Source organism: Caretta caretta, chromosome 13, assembly GCF_965140235.1.
Source record: "Caretta caretta isolate rCarCar2 chromosome 13, rCarCar1.hap1, whole genome shotgun sequence".
Classification (NCBI taxonomy): domain Eukaryota; kingdom Metazoa; phylum Chordata; order Testudines; family Cheloniidae; genus Caretta; species Caretta caretta.
In genome coordinates, this window is record NC_134218.1 from 4,624,828 (window position 1) to 4,652,620 (window position 27,793).

At 41.8% G+C, this 27,793-nt stretch overlaps 1 protein-coding gene across 6 annotated transcripts in view; it reads left to right on the forward strand.

Annotated features, from left to right (window-relative positions):
* The window catches only part of DNAJC5 (DnaJ heat shock protein family (Hsp40) member C5), a 66,348-nt gene that overhangs the window by 11,671 nt on the left and 26,884 nt on the right, over positions 1 to 27,793 (forward strand). For 2 of the 6 annotated variants that reach the window (XM_048820678.2, XM_048820679.2), the window contains exons 2-3: positions 1,083 to 1,129; positions 18,042 to 18,110. The exons of 1 other annotated variant lie outside the window; for it this stretch is intronic. The gene's annotated coding sequence lies outside the window, so the exon portion shown is untranslated. The remainder of the gene's footprint in view (positions 1 to 1,082; positions 1,130 to 18,041; positions 18,111 to 27,793) is intronic. 3 more of the 6 variants (XM_048820681.2, XM_048820682.2, XM_048820680.2) reach the window with 2 other exon arrangements.

A 27,793-nucleotide genomic window follows, 5' to 3' on the forward strand; every position in this document is an offset into this window, starting at 1 on the left:
AATATGGAATGACACATCACATTTGCAACAAAATATTCCTTTACTCTCCATTTTTCGTATTGTAACACGAAGCCAAATGCTATTTTCTGTCTTAGGCTTTTTTTTTTTACTGTTCTTAATTGATATCTTGTAACAATATTTCTCTTGGCTTTGAAATATTAAACATATGACCCATACTCTATAATATATTTGAGCTTTTGCACAGATTGTTACACTCATCAAAAGATTTTTTGCTTTCAAATCAGTTGATAATGCCATAAGAAGAAGCTAAGCTGTAGGTAAAAGGGAAAAGTTGGTGTTCATTTTTGCTTTTTAACCATTGAATCAGCTGTTTGCAGGAAAAAATGCTGACATACAAAAATTGCTAAGGGCAGTAAGTAGAGAGAGGAGTGTATATAACTATCTAGAAATGTGTCAGGAACAGGAAATTCACACTGCTAGTACTTAATAGCCTCAAGTGCTTCCAGTGAGATGCTTTTATAAATAAAAGTTACAGCTATCATAGCTAAAAGGGACCATTGTGATCATCTAGTGTCACCCCTTATATAAGGCAGGACACTGAACTTTCCCAAAATAATTCTTACATCTTTTTAAAAAAATCACAGTATTTAAGGTACTATGAAGAGTTAAAGCAAATCTTTATGAGGGTGGCGGGGGGGAAGCATGTTAGAGGTTCTTAGTCCTTTTCCTCCTCCATAGTCATGGATTCAGTGTAATTTTGCTTGGTTCTCAGTTCTGATAGAAACATGGGAGAAGTGCTGTCAGCAGACAAAGTGAACATGTAAGATCTTCCTCAAATATTGTATTGGAGAGTGGCAGTCTACTTCCTATGGGGGAAGGCATGTGATGATCAAGAGATCTGAGGGGAAAACAAAAATAGCTAAATGTTCACGTGTCTGTGAAAGCCTGCAAGGAGCTCTTGTAGTCAATGTAAAATCACCATCCACATTGCCTTCCGGTATCCTAGCCCTTTGTAAACTGTAAGAAAATGTCCCATCCCTAATTACTAACAAACTAGATTTCTCATTTCACTTCCTTATACCTGACCTACTATGCTTTATTCCTTCTGTCTTATCCCATAGAACTCCTGATTTCCATTCTCTTGTTGGGAAGAGTTCCTGTTATACTTGTAAGTACCATTTTGCTACAACACTTAGTTCATGATTTTAACTTGCAAACTCTGAGTAGGCAAGTGGATTTTTGTCAGCCATTGCTTGAAGAATAATATGTTTACAATTGTACAACACATAAAGTGTAGTTGCATTAAGGGATTCTGGTAACAATATAAACTGTGAGCAAAGTTAACTTGTTTTGTTCCTGTCACCATATCTCTGAGAGAATTGTAACATTAATTTGTGTACATTTGAAATGATAAAAATCCAACTTCTCTCCTTCCCTTAATCTCTTGCTGTCATCTCATGTGCACCTCCCCACCCTAGCCTCCTGTGTCCTTTCTTATTTTAAACCACGTTCCTTTCCTTACGTTCTGTTCTTGGCACCCTTTACTGTAGTACCTTAGCTGTCCCCCTTGAGTGTTTTTTTTAAACAAATCCTGCAAAAGAGATTTCACTCTTCCTTCCTTGCTGTCATGTGGCAGGGTTTGTTAAAAATAAATAAATAAATAAAATGTCAGGGTGTGTAAAGATACTATTGGAAGAGGAGTAGTGGGGGAAAGTGGGTTGTGAATTGTATTTTTCCCTCAATATGTTTGATCTATATCATTTTCCCTCCTTCCCTAGTTTGACCGTTTGAATTCAATAATACTTCTGTGGCACCTTTCAGTTGGGGATTTCAAAACATTGTATAAACAATAAATTGACGGGGATTCTCTGGAGGTATTACTCTTCTCAGGGGGATTAGCAGTAGGTTAATATATAGGGGTGATGCTTGCATTCTGTGGAGAGCAGTACGGCATGAGGAATAATAGGATGCTTTTTATGTTCTAGTGTTGGTCAACACCAAAAAAGTAGATCCAAAATTTTGCTCTCACTCAAACTAGTCTCAGACCAGTCATCATTTTGGCAGCGTGATCTCTCTTATTTTCTTTAGGGAAATAAAAGTTTACATTTAATAACTTGATACCTTACAGTACTAAAACCAATATACATTGAGAATGGGAGTGACTTGTAATGATGCAGTAGGGTAATATGAGTACTTGTATTATAAACCCCTGAAGATTATTTTAAGTGTGGTTCTGCTCTGAAAACTGAGTTTATAAAAGTGGAATTTAAGGTTTCTCCATCTTACTGTCCCAATGATTTCTATATCAGTTTTGCTCATTTCAGATGCAGAATATTTTTTCTAACTACCCAGCTTGCAGACTGAAACTGGGATCTGAAATTCAAGCTGTGCTATTTCTTAATTATCACCAGTAATAAAGATTCTCAGCTACACCATTGTTTTTAATTTGTGCCCTTTGTTACACTGTGAAACATAGTTGCCTTCATTTGGAGCTTTTTCTCCTCATGCAGTGTCCCCCGGTCTCTGCACTTGTCAGGCGGGTCTTCCGTGACCTAGCCCTCCAGCCGAGTCACACTCTGTCCATGTGTGAAACAAACTAACTCCTTCCGGGGTATAGAGTCTAAAATGTCCTGCAGCCCTCCCTGGGCTCAGTCCTTAACCCATCACAGTACCCTCAGTTGGTCCAGCTAGGTTGCAAGGTTCCTCCTCTAGTACTGAACAGCATCTCTGGGGACTCCTTGTCTCTCCTTGGGGCCTCAGTGAGCCCGGCATTCCTGCTGAGCCACCCTGCTTGGACTCAGTTTGCTAACCACAGCTCCCCGCTAAGTCAGTCCCAGTAGTGTGGTTCCCTTCTGTGGAGTGCCACAGTTCTAATTCCCTTCCTTGGGGTGTAGCTACTTCTGCCCAGTGGTTGGTTGGAAGGGGGCCTGTCCCACCCGTTGCTACGGGTCCCAACGCAGGGACCCTTTAAGTATAGCAGCCTCATACTGTGTCCCTTTACTAATTGCTGCTCTGTTTCCCTGGGCTACTTTGCATGAGAAATTCAAGTCCAGTCTTTTCTGGAAGTCTCTCTAGTGCCTAGAGATATAGTGAAATTGTGACATTACAAAAGCTGGGAGAGTGAAAATTGAGAGGAGGATGGGTTTTTAGACATACTGCTCAAAAGTTAGATTTTTGGTATTCGTTAACACTGGTTAAGTTGATCAATTAAAATTTTGGAGAAAGAAACGCTTCAACATTCATACCCCTTCATATAAGGTGTGAGAATTAAATATACATTCTCTGAGACCTTGGGGAAGACCAGATTTGATTTACCAGGTATTTCTGAGGTAAAAGAAAGTGGGGGGGAACCCAAACAAAAACAAAAAACCAAACCCACACTTTTAATTCCCTCTATTAATCATGAAGAAGCAAAACTGAAAATAAGCCATATTTTAAAATAATCCTTTTGCAGACCATCTTTAAGATTGTTGAAAATGCAACTGTTGTTCAGAAAAATTGACTTAGTCCTACCATCCAGGAATCATTTTTGACCGTTGCCTTTTTACAACACAAACGGCTTAATACTAGTTATGAAATAGGAAGTGTTTGTGTGGGAGAGGGAGGGCGGGGGCAAACTCATGGTCTGTGCATGAATAGTTGCAGTAGATTCCTGGTGACTTCTTAAAGACACTTAAGCTATCTGTTTCTGGAGCTGGTTTCTATGGGACCAAGTTACCAGGCAGAGAAGGGTTGGACGGTGAGTAGCTTTTCCTGAGTCCAAGGGTTGTCTCTCTCTTCGAACTTGATGTATCAAGGGAGGATCACTACAGCATATCATTTCATGAGGTGGGGAGACCTTTTCTAGGTTAGCATTAGGGGACGGGGATGTAATTGCTTGCATTGCTTATGCTTAAAATTGGCTCTGTTGCTCTGAACGTAAGAACATCAGAATGGACATACTGGGTCAGACCAATGGTTCATCTAGCCCTGTACCCTGTCTTCTGACAGTGGCCAGTGTCAGATGCTTCAGAGCCAGTGAACAGAACAGGGCAATTTACTGAGTGATCCATCCCCTGTTGTCCAGTCCCAGCTTCTGGCAGTCAAATGTTTAGGGACTCCCAGAGCATAGGGTTGTGTCCCTGACCATCTTGGCTCATAGCCATTGATGGACCTATCCTCCTTGAACTTATTTTTGAACCCCATTATAGTTTTGGCCTTCAAATCATCCCCTGGCAATGAGTTCCACAGGTTGACTGTGCATTGTGTGAAGAAGTACTTTCTTTTAAACCTGCTGCCTGTTAATTTCATTAGGTGATCCCAGGTTCTTGTGTTCTGTGAAGGGGTAAACAGCACTTCCTTATTCACTTTCTCCACACCATTCTTGATTTCATAGACCCCTATCACATCCCCCCTCAGTTGTCTTTTCCAAGCTGAACATTCCCAGTCTTTCTAATATCTTCTCATGTGCAAGCTGTTCCACACCCACAATCATTTTTATTGTACTTCTGTACTTTCTCCAATTCTAATACCTTTCTTGAGATGGGGTGACCAGAATTACATGCAGCATTCTTTGATAATGCGTTGAACTGCTCAAGAAGGGACATCAGTATCCCAAAGGGTTCTGATGGATCTTTTTCTTGCTTTCTTGGATGTCAGAGTAGACTCATCATAAGTAAGGATGTGTGCTCACGTGGCTGAAGGAAGTGCAGAACTGAATGTTAGAGAAAAGAAACTGAACACAAACAAAGCTAATTCTTCACAAAGAGGCTTTCTTTTTTGAACAGTCATGGTCTTGACTAACCTCCTTACATCTATTACCAATAAGATCTTGGGTAGATACAGCTGAGAATTTGAATATTTGTATTTTTACTGTTTAGTATGATTTAATTTCTTCCTTTCCTCTCAGCTTGATCGATTAAAATAGTCTAGTCAGTTTTGCTTTCAGGTTCTCTTGTACTAGTTCTGCAATGCTCAGATTGAAATAGTGCAAGGCAATGTTTGTTGGGTGGAGAGGGGGAACTAAAAGCCTGTTACAATTGGAATTAGTAACTAAATCATGGAAACATTTCTTTTGGGTTTAAGTTTTGTAAAGAGAAGCTTTTACATAAAAATCTAATTTTGGGGCCAAAAGTGAATTGACAGGATCCCTTTGTTTATGTTTGTAAAGGCCATTTAGCATTATTTGGGTTTTTTTTGTAAATCCACTTTTTCAGTAATTCTGTTACTTTATAGTATCTGCAATAATTATTTATGAATGCAACAATTATTTATGAAGACAGATAAAACATTTGTCTCCTTTTTCTGTTCTCCACTATTATAGGAGGTAGATAGGGAGGGGAATTTCCAGTAAATCTGTGCCTTTCCTGGTGAAGTAATTGCTTTTACTTGGCAGACTCACATTAATTAAAGTATGTGTTAATATCCTGGAATATTATGATGACATTATTTTTTTTTAGTCCATTCTGGTGGTGCTGGTTTTTCTTTAGATTTTCTCTGCAACACTAATTTTAATTTGCTTATAACTTGTTTGCAATTATTTTTGACTACTCAAAACTAGCTTTGGGGAAAGAAGCTTGTTGGACTAACCTCTGTTCTTCCCAGATAACTCAGTTCATCTAGTATAGCCATAATTTGACACATGCAGTTTGTTAAATGGAAAGATCCAGATGCTTACAGTCTTTTTCTTCTAGATTTTTATATGGCACCCTCCACTGAAGCATGTCCCAAAACATGCAAAAATCTGTCTCCTCCAGTCAATAGAGACTGGGCTTTTTGTTTGGTCTGATGTTATTTTGGGAAGGCTAGGTTGGAATGGATTTTGTGTTTTGCTTTTTTGCATATTGGATGTTGCGTTCCATCTAACTCGGGAGTGGGCAAACTTTTTGGCCCGAGGGCCACATTGGCATTACGAAACTGTATGGAGGGCCAGGTAGGGAAGTCTGTGCCTCCCCAAACAGCCTGGCCCCTGCCCAGTATCCAACCTCCCCTGACAGCCCCCCCGGGACTCCCATGCCTATCCAACCCCGTCCCCTCTGACTGCCCCCGGGACCTTGTGCCCCTTATCCAGCCCTCCAACCCCCTTCTCTGCCCTGTTACCATGCTGCTCAGAGCAGCAGGAGCTCGCAGCCCAGCCAGAGCCAGCCACGCTGCAAGCAGCGGGCCAGAGCACTGGTGGCGGGGTGAGGTGAGTCTGCGGGGAAGGGAGGACAAGCGGGGGCTAGCCTCCCTGACCAGGAACTCAGGGACTGGGCAGGACAGTCCCCCTGGGCCGTAGTTTGCCCACCTCTGATCTAGTTTCATTTCTTTCAATGTTTGGGAATCCCATGCAAAATTGTTGCAAGTGGGAGAAGAGTTTGGGAGAGCACTTTCAAGGTCTGGCTATGTTTTGACAACTTCCAGTGTAATTTGCTCACTTCTTCACAGGAAAAGTAAAAATTGGCACATTCTGTTCTGACTGAAATAGTTGTACTAGTACAAAACTGTGCAGACCAATATAGGGAAACTTTAAAAGGGGATTTTAGCAAACCAAAACCTTAATACAAAAAACAAGTTACTTTGCAGTTTTTCATGGACCTCTGGCCTTTTTTCCCCCACTTCAGATCAAGTGCTTTCTTCTCCATCTTAATTATGGGTTTGCTGCAGTATCCTATCTGTGCCACTATTATGTTGCTGTGGAAATTACAGTAATGTCATAAATAATAATTGAACTTTCCTGAGGGATTAAATAGGAGGAATGGGATTTTAAACAATGAATGCAAATTTAAAACAAAGCTTTTTGTATATTTGGTTTAATTGGGGAAAAGGTGAGAGTCAGGATGGAGCACCTAAATGGGAATTTGAACTACATTTAAGGTATTTCTTTCCTCAAGATGTGAAAGTTCTTCTTTAGTAGATTTGAATCTTACTCTTCTATAGGTTTCAGAGTGGTAGCCATGTTAGTCTATATCAGCAGAAAGAACGAGGAGTACTTGTGGCACCTTAAAGACTAACAAATTTATTTGAGCATAAGCTTTCGTGGGCCAAAACCCACTTCATCGGATGTGTGCAGTGGAAAATACAGTAGGAAAACACACACACGCCATGAAAAAATGGATGTTGCCATACCCACTATAACAAGAGTGGTCAGTTAAGGTGAGCTATTAATCAGGATGGCCCATTTCCAACAGTTGACAAGAAGGTGTGAGTAACAGTAGGGGGCAAAAATAAGCATGGGGAAATAGTTTTACTTTGTGTAATGAGCCATCCACTCCCGGTCTTTATTCAAGCCTAATTTAATGGTGTCCAGTTTGCAAATTAATTCCGATTCAGCAGTTTCTTGTTGGAGTCTGTTTTTTGAAGTGTTTTTTGTTGTTGTATTGCGACTTTTAGGTCTGTAATCGAGTGACCAGGGAGATTGAAGTGTTCTCCGACTGGTTTTTGAATGTTATAATTCTTGACGTCTGATTTGTGTCCATTTATTCTTTTATGTAGAGACTGTCCAGTTTGGCCAGTATACATGGCAGGGAGGCATTGCTGGCACATGATGGCATATATCACATTGGTAGATGTTCAGGTGAAAAAGCCTCTGATAGTGTGGCTGATGTGATTAGGTCCTATGATGATGTCCCCTGAATAGATATGTGGACACAGTTGGCAATGGGCTTTGTTGGAAGGATAGGTTCCTGGGTTAGTGTTTTTGTTGTGTGGTTGCTGGTGAGTATTTGCTTCAGGTTGGGGGGCTGTCTGTAAGCAAGGACTGGCCTGTCTCCCAAGATCTGTGAGAGTGATGGGTCGTCCTTCAGGATAGGTTGTAGATCCTTGATGATGCGCTGGAGAGGTTTTAGTTGGGGGCTGAAGGTGACGGCTAGTGGCGTTCTGTTACTTTCTTTGTTGGGCCTGTCCTGTAGTAGGTGACTTCTGGGTACTCTTCTGGCTCTGTCAATCTGTTTCTTCACTTCAGCATTTGGGTATTGTAGTTGTAAGAATGCTTGATAGAGATCTTGTAGGTGTTTGTCTCTGTCTGAGGGGTTGGAGCAAATGCGGTTGTATCATAGAGCTTGGCTGTAGACCAGTGGTCTCCAAACTTTTTTGATCGCGCACCCCATTAGTAAAAATTTTTTGAGCACGCACCCCCAATATATGTATATTTATTTATGTATAAATTATATACATGTACTACTGTACTAATATATTGTGTAAATTATAAAACATACACAAAAAATAGAAATTAAAAAACAATGAGATAAAGATGAAATAAACAATATTTTTTAAATTTTTTATTTTATTAACGGTACAAAAAACCTTTTTGCTCTCACTAAAAAAAATTATTATTAATCTTTTTAGTGAGAGCAATGTGATTGAATATGCTTTATTATTTTTGAAAATCTTGGTTTAACACTTTGTGATACAGCGGGCGCTCAGGGTGGGGGTGCGGGGTCTGGGAGGGAGTTAGGGTGTGGGAGGGTGCTCAGGGTGGGGGTGCGGGAGGAGGCTCAGGGCTGGGGCAGGCAGGAGGTGCAGAGCACTTACCTGGGGCAGCTCCTGTTTACTGCAGGGGGTGTGCAGGTGGCTCTACGCAGCACAGCATCACCCCCATGGCCACGATTCTGGGAGCTGCGATTCTGGGAGCTGTCGTCCCGTCCCCCCACCCCACCCCACCTCCTGGCAGGCAGGGCCACCTGGAACGCAGGGGCTTCAGGGCCCTGGGCTAAGGGGGCCCTGGGGCCCTGGCCTGCAGCTCTAAAGCCCCTTTCGGAATGTGGCCCTGAGAGCATGAGCTGGAGGACTCAGCAGGAGCAGGGGCAGCCAGCGGCTGGAGAGAAGTGGCGCTTTCCCGTTCAAAGCGCCAATTCTCTCTGGCCAGCTTTGAAGGGGAAAGTGCTGCTTCTTTCCGGCCGCTCCTCCACGGGCCGGAGGACTCGGGGCTGCCTCCTCCTCCCCCGCCCCCAGCAGTGCTCCTCCTGCCGCGCCGCCCTTTTGCTCTGGCGGCGCTCTTCCTGCTGCGCCCCCCCCCAGTCGATCGTCTTGCACACCCCACTTTGGAGACCACTGCTGTAAACCATGGATCGTGTGGTGTGGTCTGAATGAAAGCTGGAGGCATGTAAGTAAGTATAGCGTTCAGTAGGTTTCCGGTATAGGGTTGAGTTTATGTGACCATCGCTTATTAGCACTGTAGTATCGAGGAAGTGGATCTCTTGTGTGGACTGGTCCAGGCTGAGGTTGATGGTGGGATGGAAATTGTTAAAATCATGGTGGAATTTCTCAAGGGCTTCTTTTCCATGGGTCCAGATGATGTCATCAATGTAGTGCAAGTAGAGTAGGGGCGTTAGGGGACGAGAGCTGAAGAAGCGTTGTTCTAAGTCAGCCATAAAAATGTTGGCATACTGTGGGGCCATGCGGGTACCCATAGCAGTGCCGCTGACTTGAAGATATACATTGTCCCCAAATGTGAAATAGTTATGGGTGAGGACAAAGTCACAAAGTTCAGCCACCTGGTTTGCCGAGACATTATCGAGGATACTGTTCCTGACGGCTTGTAGTCCATCTTTGTGTGGAATGTTGGTGTAGAAAGCTTCCACATTCGTAGTGGCCAGGATGATGTTTTCTGGAAGATCACCAATGGATTGTATAGATCACCAATGGATTGTACAAGGTCACAAGTCTTTATAACAAGTTGGTCAATCAGCTTTAAATGGCTAAATTTTAATCCACTAAGCTTATTATGGAGATGGCATTTGTACTGCTGTAGTTAAGTTTCAACATAGCCCCTGTTTTATGGGTTCATGTCTGTAAAAATCAATCCAGACTTTAAATTTAATCAGAGGAGCTGTGTTTATCCTGGGCCTTGTTTTTAGTATTGTGTTTTATTTATTTATTTATTTAGTCGTTTGCATTGCTTCTTTTAAAACACTTTTGTAACTCATACTACTTCAGAGAAGTGGTTTAGTATTTAGAACAATAGTCTTTCACTGTTGGAGACCTAGGTTCTATTCCAAGCGAAAAATGAGTTTGGTCTCATCATGGTCCCTCTATTTTCATCACAAAATTTGACACAGTGAGACTGTGTTGAGAAGTTCATGACCAGAATAGTAGGGTAGTTGTAGATCAGGATTTAAGTGGAGGATTTCTGTTGCAGCTATGTCTGGCTCAGTCACTGGCATTTATTTTTCACTTTCTATAACACAAAAATAGTCTACACATTAATTTTTAAAACACAAACTTCAGTTCAGACTTACACTTAGGTCAGTTAGTGGCTTGAAGCACAATGCTTCAAATTACTAGTGTCCCTTTGGTTAAAAAGGAAAAATGGTTCTCTACCAGGTGGTTTGGAGGGCGGGTGGCCTTGTGGTTGGCATGCTTAGCTTTCTGCTCCCTGTTTGGTTGAGGATCCTAAGTCTTTTAGGCAGCAGTGGTTGGGGGAACCAGGCCCTCCCTCTCCACTGGGTCCCAGCCCAGGGCCCTGTGTGTGTCGACCCCTGAACCTTGTGGGGTCATCCTAGCAGGGAGTCTAAATCCACTGCCTTGGGCTACTTCCTACCACTTTCTGTTCAGTTTGTGGTGTGGCCCCTCTAGTCCAATTTGCTGAGTGTCTTGTCTCCCATAGCACCCTTTCATGGATCTTGGGCAGTGCCCTGCCGTGGTCCCTGGCTCCTTTGGGCGGGGCAGCTGCAAGTTGGTCAGGCCAAACCCCACAATGTCTCTGGGCTTTTCTCACTTAGTTACCTTAGATGCCAGAGTCTCCTAGGTCTCCTTTGCAGTCTCCCTTGTCTGAGGAGACAGTAGTTACTCCCATATGGCTACCTTGGCTGGCAGGCTAGCATCTCTTCCCCTCAGGTAGGGAAGGGTAGCTCCTGCCTCTTCTCCACGCAGCCCCAAGGTGACCCAGGTTCTCTCCTTCTCTCCCCACTCCAGACCTGGTGTTGGCCGCCGTTATAGCGGTGTGGGGCTAGCTGGGCTCTCTTTAAGCCGTGCTGTGTTGGCTGGCAGTTTGTTTGCTTCATCAGTTTCCTCTTGTGTATATAGTTAAGATCTATCCTCTTTAACCCACAGGAACATAGCACTTAGAGTTGGAAGTACCTAATAGACATTGCATCCTCCTGCAAGGGCAGCATCTGTTCCTTGATAAAGGTCATATCAGATAGCAGACTGAATACTAGATCTTAGCCAAAAGACTTTGTATTGTGATTTGGAAAAGGACACTGCTATGGGAAGTTATAAGTAGGACTGCAGAAGAGCATGTGGAAGTACTGCACTTTGAAGTTGCAATGAACCAAGCCATCTTCTCCGTCTGTTTATCAATATACTTGCAGTTACCATTTTAAGACAGATAAAACAGTCTGTATCTAGAGTGTTTTAACAGTAAGCCTTCCTGTGAATGGTGGTTAGCTTTTAGCAATTTGTTTCATCTGTAGTCTATTTCATCTGACAATACTAATCCTTTTTACACTTCATTAGTCAACCTTTTTAATCTTTTCATCAAACTTTTGACATTTACAGATGTTGCCTCAGAACAATATCTAGTTACAGTAATAGTTTTAGCTAATCAAATTTGTGAGCATATCATGCTTGCTGGTATAGACTGATCATCGGTGCAGTGTTATATGAAAAGTTTTTCCCCCCAAATCCGTGTTTATGGTTTGGAGTTTCCCTGTATACAACTCTTAGAATTATTTAAATAGTTAATACAGTCACCTTATTTGCACTGATTCTTTGAATCCTTATGAATTTATCCATTTCTCATTGTGCTGATATATCACATCACAGGGTAAGATATTTTAATGATACATAAACAAAAAGTGAGGATCAGGGTTTGGACTCAGATTGATGACAGTATTTTATTGAAAGGCGAAATTACTTAAACTGCTCTTCTTGTGTGTGGGAGGAGAGTGGCGCAGGTGTCAGAAATAGGCATACTTTTTCTTTCACAAGGAAGTGGAAATACTAAAGAGAATCAGAAACATGGCAGGAAAACTGATGGAGTTAGGAATCTGTAGAAAAACTGGGAACATATGGCTTGCTTGATTTTCTTCAAAGAAGAGATGCTGAAAACACTAATTGGGGCAAAGCATAGAGGGGAAGCAGAGAAAATTATCTTTTAATATGCGATAGTTTGCATTGATTCAAAGAATTAGAGCAAATGAGGCAGGCAGAAATTTTTTGAATAAATAATACACACAGTTAACAGGACAAGGATACTCCACAACCAAAATTCATGTAGACTTTAAAAAACCTTTTACATTAATATTAGTATATTATTGAATTTTGCTTTGCTATTTTGTACTCTTGCTTTCAGTTGCAACCTGCTTGGCTCTGGCATTCTTTAATCTTTTTGTTTGATTTATATACCTAATCATAGAATATCAGGGTTGGAAGGGACCCCTGAAGGTCATCTAGTCCAACCCCCTGCTCGAAGCAGGACCAATTCCCAGTTAAATCATCCCAGCCAGGGCTTTGTTCATCTATCACATGCCTTTCAAGCACTTGTTTATCCTCACTGGCCTTTCTTGCTCCTCCTATGTCTTTAAATGGGACAGACAACCCTGGAGCATATGCTAATTTTGTCTTTGAACATTTTCTGTTTCGTTTCGGGGTTCCTTCCTTCTGTTTCAGCCCCATTTGTTTTTATTCTGAACACAATGTAATAATGAGGGAAGGTATTTACAAGTGATTACAGGCTGGGTATTATGTAGATCTCTGGGTCAGTGGATCTGGCCTGTTGAATAATGAATAATTGGATTGTACATGTGGATCAAAACGTTCCTGAATCACTAAATTAGAGTTGCCAGTTGCAACAGAAACCAAGCGAGTAAAATCCCAGAAATCTGTACTGCAGATGGCCCCTGAACTGAACAGTGAATGCTATGAATAAGTGAGAATGGATTGTTTGTGAGAATGCTATGAATACGTGAGACTGGACCCTGTGATACGATTTCTGGAAAGAGAAGATTGTAAGGAATATCCGGGACAGGGATTGTTCATATGTTTGTATTTTAACAGAATTAAGTTTGTTAGTAATTTACTATGTTGGTTTTGATAAGTAGTTTCCAGCTGCAAATTATTTTTTCTGCTGCTAAAGAATTTTTCTGGATGTAGATAGAATTGATGCTAGCAAACAAGCTCCATAGCTAATTCTTGAAGAAAAGAAAGACCATGAAAATTTTTTTTCTCTTTCACACATTTTTTCTCTTTGTTTTTTCCCCAGCTAGCTTTTTTTGTATGTTTTATTTCTGAAAAATGTTTCCTGTTGCCAGCACGTGGGCAGCTCAGTGCTGGTATCTTGTACTTGCCTTGCTTAGTACTCCTCCACTTGTCATTGACAGTCAAACACTGCATGCACTCTTGTCTGTGGTGAAACTTTCGTCAGAGGCAGAAGAGTGAAAACAACCCTTATAGACATCAGTTTGACACATCTAGCTTGGCTTGTTCATAGATTTTTTTCAACTGTGTATTAGTGCTGTACTGCAGTTTTACCTGATCTCCTAAATTCACCAAACTTAAGTTTCAGGTTGAAACAGATTTACTAATTACAGTACTTGTGGGAGCAGGGCTTGGAAAAATCTTAAGATACACCTAGCTAGAGGCTGGTACGATAGATTTGGGGTATACCACATACAAGGTCCAGGCCCAGTGGCCTAATGAGAAGCCCATCCCAGTTCCTAAAGATCCCGGGAACCCCAACCCTAATTGACAACATTATCAAGTTTCATTAATCTTTGCAAATTTCTGAATAGCACCTGTGAAACATCCATCTTATCAATTCACTCTTTTGCTGGAGGAAACTGAACAGAGGCACTAGAACTGCTGGCAGGTTAAAGGAGACACTATGTCCACTTGTATTTGGAAGGTTATCTTTGGCCATGTCTGCACTACAGGTGCTACAATGGCACTGCTCTGGCACCATAGTTAAGCTGCTATCGTCTGTAGTGTAGATGCTTTCTACAGTAATGGAAGGGGTTTTTCTGTTGCTGTAGGTAATCCATCTCCCTGAGCGATGGTAGCCTGGTTGATAGAAGTGTGCTTCCTTTGACTTAATCACATCTACACCAGAGTTTAGGTCAGCATAGCTATGTTGCACAGGGGGTGTGAATTTTTCACATCCCTGAGTGCTGTAGCTATGTCGACCTAACTTTTGAGTGTAAGCCAGGGCTTTGCAACAGTACAGGCTAGAAACTCTTTCTAAAGGAAAGTTTTTTATTCTACTGATAGTGATGGCTTAAACACCCCCATGTCCCAGAGAGAGTTTCCGACCCACAACTATCAGGTGAGCAAGGGGATTTATCAAGACCAGGATGGATGTTTACTAGGGTTCTTCATTCTTCCCTTAGTATGGGGGTGCTACTGAGTTTAATTAGCATCAGTTTTCTTCATTAACCGTACTCAGTGTTTGTGAAAGATTGACACCCATAGAGAAATTGTCTTCGGTTTTACAGTAGAATAGATGCTGCATGCCCAGCAGTGGTGTAAGCTTCTTTCTGTTGTTTGACTAATAAACTCCAAGTTTGACGTAGAGAGCCCACCTCTGGGGCGAGTAGGTAGTTCACATTCAAGCTCTTTCAATTTTTGGTTTCTTGGTGTCTGACAACAAGAATTTTTGGTTTTGAATAACTCAGATGTATACTCTTGCCTGTTGGAAATTGGACTGAGACCCCCACCTTTCAGTCATTTAACTAAAACTACTATACAGTTTTCGGATGGCAACAACTTTCAGTCACTATTGACTTGGACTAGATTTGCCCCTAGAAAAGGCCTCTTACTCAAAAAAACTCTGTATCCCATTTTTATTTTCCTGAGTCATTGTCACATTATGTAGCACCCTGCAGCTTCTCACATCCATTCACTGTAGTTGGTGCTTGGCTTTTCTCTTCTTTATCACTTATGTGTGACCAGTGACGAGCAACAATCTTCGCACCTTTCACCTAGAACACTGAGAGGGGAGCAGCTTATGTTGCTGACCCACATTTTTTCTCCTTGTATGCTAAAGCACGAGTTACTGAGAGCTTGTTTACACTTAAGGTGCGTCTACACTACGAAATCAGGTCGATTTTATAGAAGTGCTCCTGAGGTTGATCGGTGCGCCTGGACAGACATGGCTATCCTCCTCGTAGAGCACCGAATGGGAGTGACTCCAGGTCATTCTCTTCTTTAAGTTTCATCTCATGGAGATTCAGTCCTGCCTGGAATATCATGCGAGCTGGAGGCTTCTGCCTCAGGCTGCTCTCCCAGCCGGCAACATCCTGCGGTCGTACTTGCCCCAGCCTGCACCTTGCTCCCATGGCTCATGAAGCCTGGAGAGTAGTAAGGAGCAGTTCAACTTGTGGAATGGCAAATCGAGAACGAAGGATTGCACTCTGTGGGCCACGTTAAGATTATTTCAGAGTCCTAGATAGTGTTTAGTCCCTATAAAAGGCTTTATGAAAATTTTCCCCCACCCCTAACAAAAATGTTAATTTATCAGAGCAGCTGAAAGGGTAAGGAACCCTGGATTGTAATTTAGAGAGAGCTTCCATATTATTTAACTCATAATTGATACAATTCAAAGTAAAATTTCACAGCGCGGTCTGTTCTAAGACTAAAAATGCAGGAGGGAAGTCAGAAAAAGGAACCTGTTTCGAACACCTTTTGCGTGTTAGGTGAAAGCGGTAACCACTACACTACAGAAACCCAACTTGAATGTATCCCTCGTGTGGTCCCTGTTATACTTTATGTAACACGTGGTTGTGTATTATGAATAGTTTGGTGTGTCACGGGACTTCTCTTTTTTTGCCACAGACTTTGCCGAATTCACAGGAATGTTTTCTCTAGCCACAGAAGCTACCTAATGCAATGTCTATATCTGTGGCCTTCCTGCTCACAAAGTGGTCATGACCCCGCCCAAGGCTGACACAGCGTGGAGTGCATGTGACACAGCGACCTGGCTCGGGCAGGATCGCTAGCAAGGCATGATACTTTTGCTGTTAAGCAAACACGGCAATTCTTTCCTGGCCTCTGCCACTGAATGCCTCCATCCATTAAGCGGTGCTCTATCAGTGCAGGAGGACTGCATGAGCTTGGAAAACATGGCATCACGAGTGCGGTTTTTTTCGCCTTCTAATCTGCGATAACCTCAGGGACAGAGATGATAGGGGGAGTGTAGAAACATTCTGTGGGGACTGCATGGTCACCTGTGCTGCTGAGCTCGCGACGGTGGCCAAACAGGAAATGAAATTCAAAAGTTCCCGGGGCTTTTCCTGTGTACCTGGCCAGTGCATCTGAGTTGAGAGTGTTGTCCAGAGCGGTCACAGTGGAGCACTCTGGGATAGCTCCCAGAGGCCAGTACCGTCTAATTGCATCCACACTACCCCAAATTCGACCCGGCGATGTCAATTTCAGCACTAATCCCCTCGTCGGGGAGGAGTACAGAAATCGATTTTAAAAGCCCGTTAAGTCAACAAAAATGGCTTCGTCATGTGGATGGGTGCAGGGTTAAATCGATCTAATGCTGCTAAATTTGACCTAAACTCGTAGTGTAGACCAGGGCTTAGAGTGCTGCAATGGTACAGCTGGAGCGCTTAGTGAAGGTGCTACCTATGCCAACGGGAGAGCTTCTCCTGTCACTGTAGGTATTCCACCTCCCCAAGAAGCAGTAGCTATGTCGATGAGAGAAGTCCCCCTGTTGACGTAATGCTGTCTGCACTGGGGGTTAGGTTGGTATAACTACGTGACTTGGGTGTAGAAAATTCTCACCCCGAGCGACCTACTTATACTGACATAAGTTTGTAGTGTGGACCAAGGCTGTGACTGGTTCACTTTCCACTATATGTAATCTGCTCCAGGAATTATGTTAATAGAAGCCCTATCTAAATGAAGGAAATTTGCACTGGCATAACTACATTGTTGTGGAGTCAGTGTGGTCCCCACGGCATGAAGCTACAAACTTCTTGTTGCTAATGCCATGTAAAATGGCATTAAAATTGGCATATTGAAATTCAGTTACTCCATGCATTTGCATGAGTCCCTTTAATTTCAATCGGACAATGTTGTACATAAACTGCCAAAAATGGGGTGATACCACAAGTAAAATATAGATTTTACTGTGGATGAAATTTAAAAATTAAAGTTCACTTATTTCTAACAGGTCATACCATATGTCATAAAATTTTGTTTTCATTTTTTAAAACAAATTTCTTTACGTTCTTTCTAAAAACATTTCAGACTATTAAAAAGGCATCATCAACTTAAAAATCATACTACTTGAAAGTTTTTAGCTACTGGTGTTACAAATAACACCTTAAATGATAATTATGGAAAGATTAGAAAATGTTTTCCTTTGTGCATTCCACAACATTTTGTGTCTAGTCAGTTTTATTGTGGTTTCCATGTGTGTGCGTGTGCGCGCACGCAGGCCTTTTATGTAGCAACTGGGTAGAAAAAAAACTTTTTTTAAAGAAAAATGTAGTTTAAAAAAAAATCACAAATATTGATGGGGCTGAGTTAAAGGTATTTGCAGATACCTCTCTCTCACTTTCTAAAAAATTAAGTGTTTCTTTAAAATGTTTGTTTTTTTTTTTTTTAATTTTTTTTTCACCATTTGCTGCCATTAACTTGTGCTTCACTAAGCTTGGACAATGAAAATAAATTAATCTGTTCACTTTTCTTTTTTTATGGCCTGCCACAGTGAGGTAGTGTTTAGATCAAAGCATAATGGGAATGTTTAAATGGAAACTAATTCATTTTAATAAACATGCAGATACAGTATCTTGGGTTTTGTAAACCATTTTTATGCAAAACCTAACATTTGTGTTTAAATACTCTGATAATGTCCCTTTTAATCAGTCACTTATTTGCTACTGACTTTAAGTAGTTGTACATCCAGTAAGGATATACCGAGATAGTGATTTCAATTGTTATCCTATTTAAACGGTCAGAAGAAAAATATTTCTTTTCAAAAGTGAAGTATAAAATCCTCTTTTGGCATTTCACTTAAATCTATTGTCTCTAGTGTAGCACAAAGGGTAACTGTAACAAGGTGACGGTGATATTTTTTATTAAAGGTTTCAGGGATTTAAAAAAAACCACAGGAACAGAACAGTATTGTAGCATCATGCTAATACACAAATGGTTTGCTTGTGTTCTTCCCTTAGGAGGATTCAGTTTAATTTCTGTGGAAACGGATATTAGACACCTAGGATCTAGTTTGACCATTTATTAAGGTAAGTAATGTCTTTTTGATTTCTTGCAGAGTTTGCAAATCTCATTTAATTGGCAAATACTACAGAAGGAGCAGAAGGTTCACATTTCATGGGTAGAGAAATTTCCCAACATCTTGATGGGGGTGGAAGGAGAAACCAAAGTTTAGAACTCCTTCCAAACACCGTAAATCATGCTACGATCTGGGACATGTGGGTTTTTCCTTTAGAAAATATACATGAATTTAGTTCCCTAGAAAGATGCCAGATCATGATAACTGCTCTTAATTAGCATGAAGCAGATGGACTGGATGTGGAGGCTAGTAGTGGTATTACACTTATGGTATAAATCAATATTTACTAATACGCGTGCTGATCGTTCGGGGTTTTATGCAGTCTTTTACCGGTAAATATTGGTTGAAACAGAACACTTAATTGAAAGTGTTAGTTTTCAACTACATAACCTGCTGCACTGGAAAACTTGAGATTTCACTTTCTTTTTCATTTGGAAAGTTTACTTTTTTTTAATATGTAATTGACATTTAGATTTTACCAGGACAGAGGCAGTCAGGTGCCAGGATTCAGTTGTGGGATAAAAAACCCTCCCCAAAAATCTAGAGCATCACTAAATTATTTTGCAAAAAGCACCCACTTGAGGTACTGTTTGTAATAGCTGGTAAAATCCCAGCCCCAGATCAGTCTCCATGCTCATCTGCTAAAGCAGCCTTCCAGGACAGTGTATCTGGGATAGCTTCTTCATTTTCATGATGATCATTGTAAAGGACGGCAAGTAGATTTTTTTTTTTGTGAGGGCGGATACTTTCATGACAGTTTTACAAGCTGTGCTAAAAGTTCCCATAGGATAGCACTTCTTTATTTTACTCTCTGTTATTGTGATGATTTTCTACCATTTGCATCAGATCATTTATCATAGTATCTGTTAATCTTGCCAGTGGGATTCTTTTTCTTTAAGTGGAGGAAAAGATAAGAATTCTTGGACTCCATTCTAGAAGATGGATAGTTGATATTGATGCTAAGATCCTTGACACATAAAAGGCTGAGGGTGCTTAATTTTCAACCCCTTCTCTGTTTTGAGTAGTTAAAACTCTCTCCTGGCTTTTCTTACACAATGAGTGTGCCCGTCTCCAGACAAACCCAAGAAAGAAAGAAAGGAAGGCAAGAAGTGTACTCTCTTTAGCCTTGTCTTAAACTATGTCTTTTCCGCTAGCAGAGTTCAATAAATATTATCCAGAGTGGTTGTATTGCCATTTTTACAGGAACTACCTAGGTTCCTTTTTCATGGCTCAACTGCAAATCCACCTGAGCAGCCGCCTGGTGGTAAGATGCTCCCTTCAGCATCTGTGTCTGAACTCTCCTACTCCAGAAACTGATGATGACCTCAGCACCTGTAAATGACTTCTTTTCTCTTCTTATCCTCTGGTGGTTTGATTGGTGTCTGGATCCTCTTCTTGTACTCTTGGAGGCAATTGAGTGGAGGTTCTTCACTGAGAAGGGAAGCTGTCATGGTTAGGTCCTTAGGGCTTCAGGGCTCCTCACTTGGCCTAACTATCTTGCAGGGGGAAGAGCTGCTGTCTGACCCAGAGGAAGGAGATGTATCCAGCCTATTGTTTTGATAGAGCTCTTCTTTATTCCTTTCCCTGCTTCTTCTTTCTATGAATCAGCTGCAGAGAGCATAGCCTTATAAAGGCTAGGATGAGAGGCTTTTTTAAAAAATAAAAAATTCTTCTAAATTCATTGACTGTTTTCCCCCTGAAGGTGAGAGAGAGAAGTTATTAAAGGACTCCCTCTTTCCACAGTAGTTTTAAGGATCTGCACAAGTCACTTACCCAGTACCATGAAAAACCTAGTTAGGACAGAATATGAATTCCTCTAATAAAATCTGTCAGCAAGCAAGCAATGAGTTCTAGAGCATTTCTGAGAGAAATGTTTTTGCTTTTCAGCTTCATATGCTGGATATGTTGTTTATCCACGCTCACCCAAGGAGATATTTGCCTCCAAGAGACTTGTTTTTCTCAAAGAACCTTTCAGGTTTTTTGTAATTAGATTCTGTTGAGGTTGGAAGTAATTGAGCTGGTTAGGTGGAAGGGCCTTTAGTTCCAAAAGGCTTAGAGACTGAGTGAGATGCATGGATTCTGTCAATTTTTACTTCTGTCAATGATTCAGATGCTTCCATGGCATGCTAATCCTACAGTGTGGATCCGCTGAGGCACAAATTTTGAACTCCTAGTTTCTGGTATGTAAATATCCTTTACAGGATTATTTTTCATTTCTCACAACTCTTTGAAGCTTATGCAGTTCCAGATAACATAGGGCTTGGCTACACTTGTGAGTTAGAGTGCATTAAAGCAGCCCTGGGCGCCCTAACTCACTACCCGTCCAGATAAGCAAGGCATGTAGAGCGCTCTGACTTCACGGCTAGAGCGCTGCTGGTACTCCACCTCGGCGAGAAGATCAACGCTTGGTGCGCCTAGGCTGAAACACCTGGGCGTCAATGTGAACGAGTTGTTGCATTACTGCGCTCTAATCAGCCTCTGGAAATGTCCCATAATCCCCGTAAGTCAAGTGACCACTCTTGTCATTGTTTTAGAATCGCTGCAGGAATGCAGATATGTCCTTTGAAAGCTCCGTTTCTGACAGCTGGCTGCTTATCTGCTCCGAGACAAAACAACTGTTAGTGTGGAATGCTGGGGGGGGGGGGGAGAGAGGTCTGCTGCCGTCTGTACTTACAAGACGGCATGCTGACATGCTCTCAGCCCTCCAAAAACCCCAAAAAGTCTCTCTCTCCCTCCACATACACACAAAACACTCCCCGTCACACTCCACCCCAGCCCCCCACCCCCATTTGAAAAGCACTTTGCAGTCTCTTGCATGCTGGGATAGCTGCCCATAATGCACCACTCCCAGTGCCGCTAATGTGGCCACGCCAATGCGCTTGAAGTTATCAATGTGCACAGACTGCAGCGCTTTCCCTACTGCGCTCTCCGAAGGCTGGTTTAACTCAAAGTGCTCTACATCTGCAAGTGTAGCCATGCCCATAGAGTCCAATAGATCTACAACCCAGCATAAACTTTTTAGGCCTTAGAATAGTTTATTACATATCTTTAAAATACCTTATTGCATGGTGGTGGTAGACAACATTATATCTGTAGCCTAGCTGAAAAAGCAATGGTACTAGAAATATTCAAGTGTTTAAGGAAGACATGCAAAGGAAGTTGCTTGAAAATGTCACCTTGATCCAAACAATGTACATTAAATTAGTTCTTAATACCAAGGCAGGTTGGTTAAGCAGGACAGTCTTTGATTGTGGGGAAAAAGTCCCTTTATGCAGACTTAATTGTGAAGAACAGTTGTGTATCTTTGATAGACATTTTTGTGACCCAGATCTATAGGACATTGAACAACTAAATGCTTATTAGAGGTTTCTTCCTCATTGAAAGCTTATGCTAACTGCTCTTTTCCCTGTTGGACCCTTGATCTGAGTTATTTATGCAGAGCTGTGGGAGAATTTAATTGCCCCACATAACGTTGGTTGATAGGTAAGATGTGTTTCAGCCTCACGAGAGGAATCGGCTGTCTGCAGATATATGGCTTATCTTACATATTCATCCATATTCCACATCCCTTTTTGATTTGTTCAGTGATGTCAGTCCAGTGTTTGTGACATCACGGTTCTTCTTTGAAATGATTCTGAATTTCTGTACTCAACAAATCATGCAGGAGGAGCAGATTGATCAGAAAGGAGAGAGCTTCAATTTATATAAGTATCATAGTAATCACAATTGGCAAAGTTAAGAAAAGATGTATAAGCCAAGTGTGGTGGTTCAGTGTTTCTGTGTAATTTGTATGCCCAGAAAATTACTCCTAAAATATCTTATCACTAACAATACACCACCATTTTTATTTGCAAAAACTGCACAGTATGAGCTAAGCCCAAAATTTTAAAATTTGGGTGGCAGAAGTTTTCAGAGGTGCTGAGCATCCTCAGTTCCATTTGACTCTCTTTGAATGTGCTATAAAGCAGTATCTCATCTGGGGAATTGGACTAAAGCAGTCAATCCATTGGTTATTCTGCTCTGGACCCTTGCTAATTCAAATTAGTTTTGTATTTCTTTTGATCTTTAAAGTGTGTAAAGTAATATTAGAGGCAAGTTTGTGCTCTCCAGTTTGAAAATATTTCACTAATATTTAATGCATAAGTCTGGAAGCTAAAGGAAAAGCTACCGTTGTTAGAATGTGCATTCAAGCTTAATGGTCTAGTGACACATGGACAATGCTGTCCATTGAGTTAGCAATGAACTGATGCAGAGCTTCAAGGCTGTTTGTTTCTAGCCATGATCTGGCTCTCATGAGTCCTATATTGTTAAATATATGTATTTTAAAATGCTGTGTAACTAGGATGAGACAGGAGAAAAAACAACAACCCTAAAACCACTGAAAGTATGAGTTTCCAGCTGGCTGTGTGCTTCAGTTCTGAGGAGAGGATTTTTTATTCATTTTAGCTTAGGATGACAAGGTAGGTTTCAGCTGGGACTGAGAGTGTTTGGATTCTATCAAAGAGCATAGCTAAACTGGTTGGACCATATGTCAGCAGGCTCTTTATTTCAAGCAAAATGAGTGCTATTTGCATTACCCACACTATATTACATGTATAGTGTTCTTGCTGGTTTGTAATATTAATAATTTTGACAATAGCTCTTCCATAAATAAAATTAGGTCAGGCCTTTCTTTCCCAATAGGGACATCTATGGTAATACAAAGAATTATTTTTTATTTGATTTTGTAGCAGTTCTAGTCTTTCACAGTTTTTGAAATTGAAAATATTATTCGGAGCTTGTCCACAACTTGCGTAGCCTCTTCCAGGTACAGCATCAGTTCTCAGGTCCTTGATTCTTACGGTCAGGTGTGAGTAATTCTTGAGGATAATGTTTCCAGCGCTTCCTTTGATAGAGCACACAATGTTTTGGAGATGGTTTAATTTAGAGCTGTGTGACTACTTCACAAAGCTGTCATTCTCTGTGGCCTTCAAAATGAGATCTGTCACTTGATACAGAACAGGATGGTGGCTTTGGTGTTTCCTGAGAAGCTAGAATGTTTGCTTTGAAGTTCTGTTCACAAAATTTACAGAGACTATCTAAAATGAACCACAAAAGTCCTGGTTTTAACAAAAAATCAAGGTGCATGCGCACACAACTACTTTTAATCATTTATTATTTATTTGTATTACTGGAGTGCCTAGGGGTCCTAATCATGTACCAGGACCCCATTGTTCTGTGTTTGTATAGCACCTGGCAGAAAAACAGTCTTTGTCCCAAGGAGCTTACAATCTAAATGCATCTCTCTCTAGAAGATTGCAAACTTTTGTTTCTGATGTGGATCTTACCACCATAATTCACATATTTGAGAATAGTAAACATATTTTTTGTAGAGGGAAACCATGCCTCACCAATCTACTGAAATTATTTGAGGGGGTCAACAAGCATGTGGACAAAGGGGATTCAGTGGATATAATGTACTTAGATTTTCAGAAAGCCTTGACAAGGTCCCTCACCAAAGGCTATTAAGCAAAGTAAGCAGTCATGGGATAAGAGGGAAGGTCCTCTCATGGATTGGTAACTGGTTAAAAGATAGGAAACAAAGGGTAGGAATAAATGATCAGTTTTCAGAATGGAGAGAGGTAAATAGTGGTGTCCCCCAGGGGTCTGAACTGGGACCAGTCCTATTCAACATATTCATAAATGATCTGGAAAAAGGGGTAAACAGTGAGGTGGCAAAATTTGAAGATGATACAAAACTACTCAAGATAGTCCAGTCCCAGGCAGACTGCGGAGAGCTATAAAAGAATCTCTCAAAACTGGGTAACAAAATGGCAGATGAAATTCAATGTTGATAAATGCAAAGTAATACACACTGGAAAACATAATCCCAACTATACATATAAAATGATGGGGTCTAAATTAGCTGTTACCACTCAAGAAAGAGATCTTGGAGTCATTGTGGATAGTTCTCTGAAAACATCCACGCAATGTGCAGCGGCAGTCAAAAGAGAGAACAGAATGTTGGGAATCATTAAGAAAGGGATAGATAATAAGACAGAAAATATCATATTGCCTCTCTGTAAATCTATGGTACGCCCACATCTTGAATACTGCGTGCAGATATGGTCGCCCTGTCTGAAAAAAGATATATTAGAAAAGGTTCAGAAAAGGGCAACAAAAATGATTAGGGGCATGGAGCATCTACCAGATGAGGAGAGATTAATAAGACTGGGACTTTTCAGCTTGGAAAAGAGACGGCTAAGGGAGGATATGATTGAGGTCTTGTCATAAATATAAAGGGAAGGGTAAACCCCTTTAAAATCCCTCCTGGCCAGAGGAAAAATCCTCTCACCTGTAAAGGGTTAAGAAGCTAAAGGTAACCTTGCTGGCACTTGTCCAAAATGACCAATGAGGAGACAAGATACTTTCAAAAGCTGGGAGGAGGGAGAGAAACAAAGGGTCTGTGTCTGTTGGTATGCTGCTTTTGCTGGGGATAGAACAGGAATGGAGTCTTAGAACTTTTAGTAAATAATCTAGCTAGGTATGTATTAGATTATGATTTCTTTAAATGGCTGAGAAAAGAACTGTGCTGAATAGAATGACTATTTCTGTCTGTGTGTCTTTTTTGTAACTTAAGGTTTTGCCTAGAGGGATTCTCTGTTTGAATCTAATTACCCTGTAAGGTATCTACCATCCTGATTTTACAGAGGTGATTCCTTTACTTCTGTTTACTTCTATTTCTATTAAAAGTTTTCTTGTAAGAAAACTGAATGCTTTTTCATTGTTCTCAGATCCAAGGGTTTGGGTCTGTGGTCACCTATACAAATTGGTGAGGATTTTTACCAAACCTTTCCCAGGAAGTGGGGTGCAAGGGTTGGGAGGATTTTGGGGGGAAAGACGTGTCCAAACTACGTTTCCCAGTAAACCCAGTTAGTTTGGTGGTGGCAGTGGATATTCCAAGGACAAAGGATAAAATTAATTTGTACCTTGGGGAAGTTTTAACCTAAGCTGGTAAAAGTAAGCTTAGGAGGTTTTCATGCAGGTCCCCACATCTGTACCCTAGAGTTCAGAGTGGGGGAGGAACCTTGACAGGTCTATTAAAATCATGACCAGTGTGGAGAAAGTAAATAAGGAAGTGTTATTTACTCCTTCTCATAACACATGAACTAGGGGTCACCAAATGAAATTAATAGGTAGCAGGTTTAAAACAAACAAAAGGAAGTATTTTTTTCACACAACGCACCATCAGTCTGTGGAACTCTTTGCCAGAGGATGTTGTGAAGGCCAGGACTATAACAGGATTCAAAGAAGAACTAGATAAATTCCTGGAGGATAGGTCCATCAATGGCTATTAACCATTATAGGGATGGTGTCCCTAGCCCAGGGGTGGGCAAACTATGGGCCGGATCTGACCTGCGAGCCGTGTTAAGTCGGCCCTCCAGCTCCCCCTGGCGTTCAGGGTCTGTGGCTTGCCCCACTCCAACTGGGGAGCAGGGTCGAGGGCCGCTCCATGCCGCTTCTGGAAGCAGCGCCATGACCCTGCTCTGACTCCTATGTGAAGAGGCAGCCAGGGGGCTCCGCTCTGCATGCTGCCCCTGCGCCAAGCGCTGCCTCCATAGCTCCCATTGGCTGGGAACTGCAGCCAATGGGAGCTGCAGGGGAAGCACCTGTGGACAGGGCAGCGCAGAGAGCCGTCTGGCCGCAGCTCTATGTAGGAGCCGGAGTGGGGACATGGCTGCTGCTTCCAGGAGCTGCTTGAAGTAAGCGCTGCCTGGAGCCTGCACACATGAGCCTCTCCCCGTGCACCAACCCCCTGCCCTGATTCCCCTCCTGCCCTCCGATCCCCTCACTCCCAGCCCACAGCACCCTTCTGCACCCCAAACGCCTCATCTGCAGCCCCATCCCACAGCCTTTAATCCCAGCTAGAGCCCTCATCCCTTCCCACTGCACCTTACTCCCCCACCTCAGCCCGGAGCCCCCTCCCACACCCTGAACTCCTAATTTCTGGCCCCACCCTGGAGCTCGCACCCCCAGCCAGAGTCCTCACCCCCTCCTGCACCCCAACCCCAATTTTGTGAGCATTCATGGCCCTCCATATAATTTCTATTCCCAGATGTGGCCCTTGGGCAAAAAAGTTTGCCCACCCCTGCCCTAGCCTCTGTTTGCCAGAAGCTGGGAATGGGCTACAAGTGATGGATCACTTGTTGATTAACTGTTGTGTTCATTCCCTCTGAGGCACCTGGAATTGGTCACTGTTGGAAGACAGGATACTGGGCTAGATGGACCTTGGGTCTGATCCAGTATGGCCGTTCTTATGTTTAACAAGACGTTCCCTGTCCCCTACAAGATAGCTTACCCAAGTCCTTTTCCCCAGTGTTTTCAATCAGTATGGCTGAAATCCCTTCTCATAAGAGCAAACCTGCTGGTGGCTTGTCCTCACAGATTGAAGAAATACCAGGGTATCTCTCTGCATACCCAAATATACTAGAACAAACCTTTGATGTTCACTTGTAAATAAGGCTCCCTCCACTTGTTTACCTCTTCAGAAGGAAATTAACAGGAAGTCTCTGCCAGCTTTCATTAGCATTTGACTTAGTATGCTAGTAGACTACAGTTGTATGACATACAATACACAATGGTCCACCACACCCTGTCTGGAGAAGTTTGTCTCAAGAGATGCTACCTTTGAGTGACTTGCTTTTAACCGCAGACCTAAAGAACACATTTTTTAATATGTATATCTAACTCCTCATATATTTTCCGTACATACATCTTGCAATGATTATGATGACCAGTGTGACGTAGGCTTTCAGAAGAGATTTTACATGACCCCTTTTGGTGAACCCATGGATTCTCTGTGTATCCCTGTCCTACCAGTTGTCCTCAAGAGGTGCTTGGATCACAACCACCCTGTCCTCCCAAAAAAACCTCATGTGATTTCTATCCCAAATTCCAAATGTCAGAATTAGTTAAACCTAAAAAAGCCCTGACTTAAAAAACCTGTATTCAGTGATCAGTTGTCTGCCAACCATCATCTTATCTGGGCTTTTTGATTATATTGCATGGATGGCCAGGCAGCTCAAATTTTCAGTGTCCGGCTCTCAGTCTGCTAACAAATGAAAAGTCATCGATCAGGCATACAGATCACAGGATCTCGAACTTCGGCTACTTCCTTTGAGGAACCATTTGAATTCCCCTGGTGTTATATGTAAATATTACACAGGGAAGGGCATAGTATTGATTTTACATAATGACATGTTCCAAATTTTCCTTTCAATTCTGTATCCATTTTAAAATGTTGTTTGTTTTTCATTGCATATCTGAAACACAGTGTTACAGTATCTAGGAAGAAAAGGAGTACTTGTGGCACCTTAGAGACTAACCAATTTATTTGAGCATAAGCTTTCGTGAGCTACAGCTCACTTCATCGGATGTATTCAGTGGAAAATACAGTAGGGAGATTTATATACATAGAGAACATGAAACAATGGGTGTTACCGTACCCACTGTAACAAGAGTGATCACTTAAGGTGAGCTGTTACCAGCAGGAGAGTGGGGGTGGGGGTGTGACATTTTGTAGTGATGATCAAGGTGGGCCATTTCCAGCAGTTGACAAGAACATCTGAGGAACAGTGGGGGGTGGAGGGGGGG